At 33.6% G+C, this 10906-nt stretch overlaps 1 long non-coding RNA gene across 2 annotated transcripts; it reads left to right on the forward strand.

The window, feature by feature from the left end:
* The first annotated feature begins 4755 nt into the window (after positions 1 to 4755).
* LOC115979552 lies at positions 4756 to 10440 on the forward strand. Of its 2 annotated transcripts, XR_004089089.1 has the most exons (4): positions 4757 to 4998; positions 7451 to 7806; positions 8923 to 9785; positions 10042 to 10440. It is a non-coding gene; the product is annotated as an uncharacterized LOC115979552 (long non-coding RNA). The 2 variants fall into 2 exon arrangements; XR_004089088.1 differs by having other exon boundaries at positions 4756 to 4998; positions 8923 to 10440.
* Positions 10441 to 10906: the final 466 nt, after the last annotated feature.

Genomic DNA, 10906 nt, shown 5'->3' on the forward strand with positions numbered 1-10906 from the left:
TATCTTGATTTGAATATTTTGGAAGTTGATGGATTGATATTAGCAATACCTAGAGATGTTTTAATGGCTAGTGAATTTTTTGGCTTATTCATCATATCTTCTAGATTACTCAAGGGACGTTTACACACCCAAAATCTTTAATTTCTTTCACGAAGAGTATAAGAAGTCTTTGGACATGGTTGTTAATACATGCTATGATATTTCACCATTGTTTTAGTACAAGGTTTGCATGTATGGGCATACTCAAGAACATAAGGTTATCTTTAATTCTACAGATCAAACAATTGTTTGCAGCTGTAACAAATTTGAGTTTGCTTGGTTTTTATGATGTCATGCATTAAAGGTGCTAGATATTCAAAATATAAAACTACTTCCTTCTCAATACATTTTGAAGTGGTGGACTAAGCAAGCGAGAGTTGGATGTGTACTAGATAGCTATGGTTGCATTGTGAAAGAAGATCCTAAGTTGGATATAACAAATTGATACAAAGATTTGTGTCATAATGCAATTAGCATTGCAAGTAAGGCTGCCAAAACTGAAGAAGCATCTATGTTTTTAGCTAAGAAAATGGTTGAATTAAACCTTGATGTTTGAAAAAAATAAATAAAAAAAACCCTTAGATTGCAAAGGTTTAATAATAGGAAAAGATTTCTCTCCAAAGTAGTCCAAACTAGTTTGGACAAAAACCCTTTAAACTCTTTCTATATCTTTTTATTGGAGGTGAATTTCGATAATCTAACCATTAAATTGCATATTTTTATTATATTTTTCATACTCACAAAATTTCAAGAATATCAAAAATCACTAGTTATATCATTAAATAAATGTTTAAATTTCAAGTTTTTGTGGTATAAAATTATGCATGAAAAATATGTTTATTGATCGAATTGTAAATAACATATTATTTGAACAAAATTTAATATACCTTAATAATAATTATCCATCCACCCCTTTTCCCACGAAAAATATAATCCATCTAACTAGGAATTACTACCAACTAATACCAAATATGAGAGTTGGAATATATGGGGACAAATTCCTCCTTTAAATTAACCTGATACATGACATTCATAAGATTGTTTAAGTGTATCAAATCACATAATTCATTAAATCATTTAAACAAGATGCATGTCTATTAAAAAAATCACATAACTAAAGGTAAAGGTGAAGTGGGTTCTAGTGTTTTCAATTGGTACTTTCTACTTATTTACTATTCGATCAAACATTTAGGGTTAACTCGAACCCTAAATGTTTTCATTTAAAAAAGATACCAATTGGTATTTACTATTTGATAAATATATATATATATATATATATACCAATTGGTTGTGGGTTGCAGTTAACCCTAAATGTTTTCATTGAAAACATTAGAAAGTACTAATTGAATTACAAAAATGTTAGCGAACAAAAATTATTTATTCATATAATTATCTATGATGGAATAGTAGTATTTTGTAGGGCCTGTATAGTAAAACAAAATTTGTATTCAGTTTTTGTTTTGGCAAAATTGTTGCCAAAAAGTGTTTTATCACCCAAAACAAAAAGGTGTAAATGCACTTTTAGTCCTTATATTTTGACTTTTCTCCATTTTAGTCCCTACATTTTATTTTTTCCACTTTTAGTCCTTAAATCAATTTATGCGTTCCATTTAAGTCCTTGAAGCTACCTTCCATCACTAATCTAATGGGCAAACTATCAGATGAATAAAATAATAATAAAAAAATTACTGTAGCATGCCACATCATATTATAATTTAAAATATTTATTTTTCAATTTTAACAAAAGAAAAAATATGAGTTAAAAATTAAAAAGAAAAAAAAAACACACACACACTAGAAACATAAGAACAAGAACAGAAGGTGGAAAAGGGGATCTGGTCAAGCATGTTCCATTTGGGTTGGATGTCGACGAAGGATTTCAATGGCTCTCGGCGCATCATGTTGTTGTGCGCCCAAACCCTAAACTCTTCACAACCCGATTTCGACATGTACAAGAAGTCTCTTTCCACGTTCAAGGTCTCGTGGTTACCGTTCATGGTGATGACTTTGCCGCTGGCTTTCACCGCTTGCCATTGAAGTCTCTCGAGAAAATGGAGTATTTTAATCTCATCGCCGCCGCGATCGAGTACATCGCCGACTTGAACCACGGTCATTGACCCGCCGGTCCAGTCGCCGGAGTCGTTTATGTCGTAATGCTTGCTTTGACTTCTCCAAATCGCCGTGGAGATCGCCGATCGCGACGAGTTGACCCGTTGAGCTTGTTGTGGGTTTTTCCATTGTGAGATTATTTTTTTATTTTTATTTTTTGTAGTTTAGGTGTTTGTGTTTTTGTCTGGAGAGACTATGGAGACTAAAGAGTAGGGAGACTGAATGGACTTTGATGGTGCTGTCCAAATTTTTATTCTTTCATTTTCTTGGCAACTAAACAATGAATGAAAAAGAACTGAGAAATGATTTTGCTTGGGTTTAAGGATGGGGGCTTTGGAATTTATGATTTTTTTTTTAAATGGTGTTTTTATGCTGAATTTTCTGGGTTTATGAATTTGGTTTCTGGGTTTATGAATTTTATTTTCTGGAGGTTTCGTTGTTGATTGAAAGATGAACAAATCTGGGTTTGAGTTGAGATTTTGTATATCTGGGTTTTGTGGTTTGAGAAAATATGAGAAGATCTGCTGCTAGGTTTGTGTTTGTGTTCTTGCTGGAGATTGATTTGTGTTTGTGTTTGGTTGACAAGAAAGGGCAAGAAAATGCAAGAAAAATGCAAGAAAATCTGGGCATGTGTTGTTATGTTTAAAATCTGGGTTTGTGTTCTTTGGTGTTCTTATTGAAGATGAACCTAGATCTGGGCAACTCATATTTTTTCTTTTGTTAAATTTGAAAAATAAATATTTTAAATTATAATCTGATTTGGCATGCTACAGTAAATTTTTTATTATTACTTTATTCATCTGTTAGTTTGCCCCTTAGATTAGTGACGGAAGGTAGCTTCAAGGACTTAAATGGAACGCGTAAATTGATTTAAGGACTAAAAGTGGAAAAAATATAATGTAGGGACTAAAATGGAAAAAAAGTCAAAATGTAGGGATTAAAAGTGCATTTACGCCAAACAAAAATCCATTTATTTAGAATTATTTTCTCTCCCTACCCCCCACCCTAAAACAACAATCCAACACCATCACCAATGACGTCTTTGTCACAACCCCTAAACCCAATCGTTGGATGAAGTCCAACCTACCCAAAACGAAGCACAATTACTTGAACAAACCCCAAAAAAAAAAAAAAAAAAAAAAAAATGAAGAAAAAAAAACCGTCATCATTGAAAAACCAAACGAATCAAGCAATTTGTTGTCATTGCAAAAATAATTCACTCCCTATTTCTTGTCGTTTTTGAGAGAGAGAGAGAGTTCGAAAATGGTGGTGGCATGGCTCCAATTGTGACAACAAACAGTGAATTTGTCTTGTGGTTTTTGGTCGCACCTAACCACTACAAGGTCTACAACATAACAAGCAACAGCAACAGAAAGAGAGAGAGGATATGATGAAATAGATCAATTACAGAAAAAAAAATTAAAAATAATAATAACAATAACAACAACAAAATCTTAATAAAATGCCATCAACTTATTTCCAAAATTGCCATCTAAAACAACAACCCAAAAAAAAAAAAAAAACTCTCAAATTGTTCATAAAAGTTAAAAAGACAATTTTGCATGGTGAAATTTGAGAACAGCTTTCCAAAAATTGGCCCAGAACAAATCAATCCTGGTGGGTTCCACAATTAAAAATAAATAAAAAATAACAGAAAACTGTGGCTATCCTTGGACTGTGATTTTGGGCTTTTTATTACCATTGGGCCAGAGTTGAGCCGAAACACCATTTCAAACCATACAAAACGGAGAAGAGCAAAACTCAAGAGAGAGAGAGAGATTTAGACTTTAGAGGGAGAGGGAGAGAGGGAATGAAGAGAATGGTATTCTCTTACTGCGATCGAAGAATGGTAGCTCGCCGCTCGTCGGATCGAAGCCATTGGCTTTCAGGTTGACCTCCATCTCTCCGAACGGTACACCTCCCCAAACCCAAATGGGAAATTTGATTAAATAGCTTATACATAATATGGATTGGGAAAATGGGATTACTTTTTTTTTTCTTTTGAGCATTAGTACTATAAGGATTATATAAATGCTTATTGAAAGCAAAGTGAAAGTGACTTGTTTTGAAGTTCTTTGAAAAGTGTTTTATATGTTATGCAAAATGTGATCTTAAAAAAGCTTGCCTTTTAAAGGTGAAAGCTTGATTCTTTGCTAACCAATTGTGTGGTTACTGATGCGGGGATGTACCAACAACTGACCACCCTATGCGTGGACGATTATTTGATTGTGGTTGCAATCAAGGCATCAATGAGTAGGTTTTATTTAGTTTTGCTCCTAAAATCTTGTCATGGACTTCTAGGGGTATGCATAGTTAATTTAGATCTTGATACTTATTACTGATGTAGTTATTTTTGTATATATTAGTGATTATTTGATACTCTCTATAGTTCTCAGCATGCTTTAATATAAAATGCTGCCTGCAATAGTAAAAATACTATTTCTTTTTAGATATACCATGGAGCGGCCTCGTTTCAGTGATCATCTAGAGGCAATCAAGTTCATCTGCAAGGTCTTCTGGTCTGAGCTCTTCAAGAAGCAAATAGACAACTTGAAGACCAATCATAGAGTAAGTTCAAATATTTAAAGTGATTATACATTATATGTTTTTTCTTGTAGGGTATGTTTGTCTTGCAAGATAATCGATTTTGTTGGCTTGCACACATGTCAGTCAATCCATCGCCTGAAAATGGAGATTTATCTCAATATAATTATAATCCTCCGGCTGAAAACAAGGCAGCACAAGCTACCAGCATGCATCTAAATTTCCCATGTGGAATCATAAGGGGTGCTCGTTTAAATTTCAGAATTTCTTGTGCAGTTACAGCAGATATATCCAACCTTCCTGCATGTGAGTACTGAATATTGAGTGCTGTAGATTGTGAATACTTTTATGTATGTTGTATTTATTTTTGTAAGCAATCCATGATATGCTTTCTAGTTATCAAAAAAATTTAGCGAAATATGCTTTATGACTTCTCTCTTGTGATTCAAGCTTTGCTTACTCACTTATATTCATAGTAAAGGTGGATAAATTGATTATGGCCGTATCCACACTGATATCAATTTCCTTGTTTCTCCTTTCATGTGTATATGTTTTTCCACAATGTTCTTCTGTTTATTTATATGTCATATTAGGCATACTTAATTGATAAAATCATCCTGAGTCCTCCCATATATGTTTAAACAGCTACTAATGCTAATCTTTTTCCTTTGTCTCAAATCTAAACAAAATGAATAGATAAGAGAAGTAGTCCCTTTGATATTCATATCTTTTAATTATAAGTAGTCCCTTTGATCTCACTCAGGTTATAAGCTCCCCTCAGTTCATTTATGTTAGGTTTTTAATGCCTTGACTTGTCATTGTTCATATTCAACTTTATGTTTAATCTAGCTAGTTCATAGTCTGTTTTGACATCTTTTGTATAGCTGATTCCTTATACAGGCCACTTGTGGTGCATTTCACTAATATGTTTATATTTTTTTGGAGGGTAAATTTTCTTTCTCCACAATATCTTTCTTTGTAATCTCTTCCATATTCCATCTATATTATTTTCAATATTTGATCTTTGAATTTTTTTTTTGCCTTACCCTATTACTATCCATTCCCCACCCTCTTTTTCCTCATTCATCATTCAAAAACTTTTAGTAGTAATCGCCTTGTAATTTTTTCCTCGATTTTAGTTTTCCAATAGTATTTTATTCAATATCCATTAGTAGGAGTTCTCCTAGATTACCCGATACACGGTTCTAGCAGGTGGGGTCGTGTACTCATGGTTTACTCACCACCAGGGATGGGTCCAAAGGGCCTTGCCTTGTGTTATTAGAAAAAGGGGGGGGGGGGGGGGGGAGGTGAGGTCCCACATCATACAAAAAAATCCATTAATTTAGAACTCCATTCTTTAAATTTTTTTTTTTAATTTTTATTTTATGAGCTTGACTTGTTACACTTACACATTCATATTATAGGTGATTTGCCATATATTCCTGGTGGGTATTGGACCCAAGACCTCACCCTCCTCCTTGCTCTTATAAGGGGAGGAAGAGGTACCATTTGAGCTAGAGCTCATTGGCTGCCTGTTGGTATGTGCAAATCCTGCATGCCTCTTTTTCATATTTGTAGGCCTTTGTGAACTTTGCTTTTCTTGAGAAACCCTATATTGTTCTAATGTGCAATCTTCTGTTTGTTGCACCCTGTTATCAACATACTGCATCTCTTTTGAGTTATGAGGGCGTAAGAAACTGTTTTCTACCAAGTTTGTATATGGAATGCTTGAAACTACCATTAGGATGCATGTAACATAGTAAGAACTGGACTGAATTGATCGGTTTTATCATTCTTCCCTAGAACCTCCAATTATGTGTCCTTCGCACAAATAGTTCAGGGAAAAAATGAAAACCAGGATCATCTATGATAATGATCCAGTCTAAATTACTTTTGACGAAGAATTACTTCGCACATATCTTTGGTTTTTTTCATTTTCCTTTGTTGACCAAAGTCTCTCACTCTCTTGATTTTATGACATTTGATGTTTTGATTGTGTTTGGCACTATTGCAAAGTTATCTTCTTGTGTTCTGGTTACTTTTTTCCTCCTTTTAGATGAATGCATCATGAGCTTTTTTTAACATAAAATTCAGGCCTTTCCATTATATATCATGTCCTTTTAAATACTACCTTTTTTTATTTTTTATTTTTTATTTTTTTTTAATTTTTTAAGGAAAAGAAGAAAAGATGCACAGAGAACAAAAAACAACATAGAAACAAAGAGTTCACGGTAAAAATTATTAAATAGGTTCATTTGTGGTTTGCATAAAGGCCTAATGAGCACTACAACTGAAGACTGGGGCTAGGACTACAGTTTGAAGTATTGGCTATTGTTTGAATTAGGACTTGTGATCTTCCCTTTTTCCTTTCAAAGAACAGTTACTTGATTTGTGAACTACACTCCTGCAATATCAGGTCATCTCACATTCAAACTCAGGAATATTTAGGGAGGAATCTCTGTTTTATGTATATCTTGAATTTCTGATACAAATATTGCAGAGGCTTGGTTGATTACCAGATTTTTTTTTTTGTAATGAGGGTGCCAGTGTCCAAGAATGTAAGAAGAATGTTAAAGTAATTGATAGTGCAACAAAATAACCTTCATGCATTTTAGCATTTATAATGAAACATAGCCTCAACAAGGTATCTGATAACTGAGCTGTTACTGCTGTTTTATGCATATAAAAGTAACATTTAATTTCTAATCTTTCACCAGGTATATTGTGAAGATTGATGAATAATTATTTGGGAATGCAGGAGTTTATTTAAAGAGTTTGTTTCCAGCTTCTGTGGCTAGATTTCTCATGCAACTGGAGGATCTTTGGATGGTCAAATGTGGACTGGAGGAAGTTGTGGCACTTGAAGATAGTGCAGAAGCAGCAGCAGGACTTGTGTTCCCTTAAGTAACTCTCCTGATGCTTAAGAAATTGCCCAAACTCAAGTGGTTTTCTTGAGGGGTTCATACTTCAAAATGGCCATTGTTGAAAGTATTGGGGTTGATTAAATGTGATCAAATTGAGATATTTGTTTCAAAATATTTGAAAGTTGAAGAAACAGTTGAACAAAGCCAACTTGAGACCTCCATCCAACAGCCACTTTTCTTGGTTGAAGAGGTAAGTGGCTAATTTAATTAATCTTTTAAAATATTTAGGGTTACAAGAAGTTATATATAACCCTGTTTGGAGTAGTACTCATCTTTCACACACGAATTAAAAAAAAAAAAAAAAAGTATTCTCAGTAAAGCTCTTAAATCTATATACTTGAAATAAAATGTGTTCTTAGTTTTTTTGTCCACATGTGATGGAGGGAATGTGATAGGCTACAGTATTTTGTTTGGAATTGGAATAGGGAATGGAGAGTTGCTTAGAACAACTAATAGGTGGATAGACACCCCTGGAAGAACACAGTTCCAAGAAAGCACACAAAGGCTTATTTTCATTCAAATCACAAAACTGATTACAATGAATTACATTCAAGTACTTATATCAACTGTTTGGAACTTGCAGCCTCAGCCTTTTAAGAGTCCTAATCCTGTTAAGTACAGCCTCTACAATTATCCAAAAGTCTACTGAGTTAGTTACAAGATATTAGGATAGGCTGCTGGATTCGAAACTGCGTGCAACCTCCGGTTTGGACACGAACATGGCATAACTAACTAACTACCTGCAGCAGACAACTCACAACTTCAGAACTCTCTCCAGTTGCCTCTAATTGCCATGCAACCACTTTAGGAACCTAATTAAGATCTTAATCATCACATAGTTGGCTGCACCCAGGATTGGAATTCATCAAAAAAAAAAAAAAAAGTTCAAGATGCTCCTGCATCAACGAGTCTAGAAATATGGGAATACCACTGTGATAAATTTTGACAACTGGAAAATATTGATCCCCAATAACTGCTCAATGATTAAAATGCTTTTCTAATAAAATGACTCTTATTCCACCTTGCATTTGATTCACAAAGTATATTTCTGCATCATTTCTGGTAGACATCTTATATTAATTGTTAAATAGTATTTAGGAAATTTTCTTTTAACTTTATTTATTTATTTATATTTCATTTAGATATATTCCAGTAATAAGTTGGGACCATATTTCTAATGGTATGAACTTAACTGATATAATCCATTTTGTAGCCCCTACTATGAATTTTAGTGATTGGCCTAAATTGTTAAGGAATTAGATACTAACTCCCATTTTCTTTTATTTAATATTTTGATTTTTTATAGGGTCCATTCCCCAACTTGGAGGATTTGAGATTGGGTCAAAATTTCAACATGAAGGAGATATAGCATGGCCAATTTTCGGAAGAATGCTATTACAAATTAAAAAACCTTCATGTGGAAGGCTATCTAGCTGTTCCTAATTGGATTACTTTTCTTGCAACATTACATAATTTGGAGGAAGTAGTTGTGAAGGACAGTTCCTGGGAAGAAATATTCCCATATGAAGAACTTTTTGGTCAGCAAAAACATGCTAGGATACTCCCACAACTAAAAGAACTACAGCTGTTTGACCTACCATTGTTTAAACATTTGTGGAAAGAAGACACAAAACCAAGCCCAATTTTTCATAATCTAGAAAATCTTTATCTGTCACTATGTGGAAAATTGAAAAAATTAGTGCCCCCCTCAGTGTCTTTCCAAAATTTGTCAAACCTTGAAATATTGAAAGGTCGTGGATTGATTAATTTATTTACATCCTCAACAGCGAAAAGTATGGTACAAGTCAAGAAAATGAGTGTAAGTGAATGCGAAAGGATAGCAGAAGTAATAGTAGGAAAGGGGAGGTGAAGCAAGTGAGGTGATTACTTTCGCCCAGTTGACATACTTAAAACTTGATTGCTTGCCAAAGCTCACAAGTTTTTGCTCAGGAAGTCATTCTTTCGAGTTCCCATCTTTGGAAGAAGTAATTGTGAGGTAATGCCCTAAGGTGAAGGCTTTTTGTCATGGACCCTTATGGACACCAGAGCTAGAAAGAGTACAATCAACAAAAGAAGATGAATGGCATTGGAAGGCTGCCCTGAATACCAATACAATGGCTTTGGAAGGGCAAATTATAATACCAACACACATAGTTTTGTTGAGAAAGGGTAAGTATATTGATCTTTTTGATGCATTGATGCATGAACATGAGAACCTTTTCATTCTCCCACTAGATACTTACCATAATAGAAATACGTTCGAATTATATGAAGCCAATTTTAAAGAACAGTAAAATCCTCATAAATCGCATAAAAATTTCTCAAATAATACATGTCATTTTGTCCATATGCAATTCATATAGCACACATATAACAATGATACTTTGATGTCAACGATTAAAATGATTGATGCTTTTATCTTCAGTATGTTGATTTCTATTACACAAGGTTTGGAACTTTAAAGGTGGAGATCAACCTTAAAATGCAGCAGCGGGAATGTGGCTTGTAATTACAGTTGGTAGTATTGGGGATCGTGTTTCTTTCTCTTGAAATCATTTGGTGCATCATCCTATGGTTATTGAAATGAATAGAGTTCATCCATTTGTTGTTTGTTCTGTTTGTGTTTCTCTATTTCTTGTTTTGCCATGTTTGGTAGAAAAAAAAAGGAAGTACCTGTAGAACATTGTACTTGTATGATGCATTCCTCTTTGGAGTTTTATAAACTACCTCTTCTTGGTGCAAAAAGACCATATTTGCATGAAGTTGTGCGTCATGTTATCATTATTTTGATGAGTGTTATTGACTACATGCTATCATTAAATGTTTTTTTTTTTATGATAGTTATAATGAATGTCTAGTTGAGTTGCTTATGCTTCTAAATGTTTCTCAGTCATGAGCAAATGCTCACCCGTGCACATGATAGAATCAGAGAGGGTGATAATTTGGTTCCAACAATAGAAGTCTGTCATAGAAGCAGTTTTATAGATCAACGTGGCCAATTTGATCTCCCTTGACTATTAGCATCATGGTTGCGGAAAATAAATGATTATGTATATTGGTTTTGAAATTTTGGTTAAAGATGGTTAGGAAGAAAATATGCATGAGTAAATTATCTTCTCTTCATAAACAATTGTATGTAATTGAAATCCAAATCAATGTTTTAGGGAGCAAGAAAAGAAAAAATAGTAAAATTTAGTCAGAAAAATAGGAAGAATGCAGTTAATTACGTGGTTTATAAAAAACTGGAATAAATAAGTCTGATAAATCAAAATCAACAATCTCTATCTAAT

The sequence above is a fragment of the Quercus lobata genome, chromosome 3 (genome assembly GCF_001633185.2).
Source record: "Quercus lobata isolate SW786 chromosome 3, ValleyOak3.0 Primary Assembly, whole genome shotgun sequence".
NCBI lineage: Eukaryota > Viridiplantae > Streptophyta > Magnoliopsida > Fagales > Fagaceae > Quercus > Quercus lobata.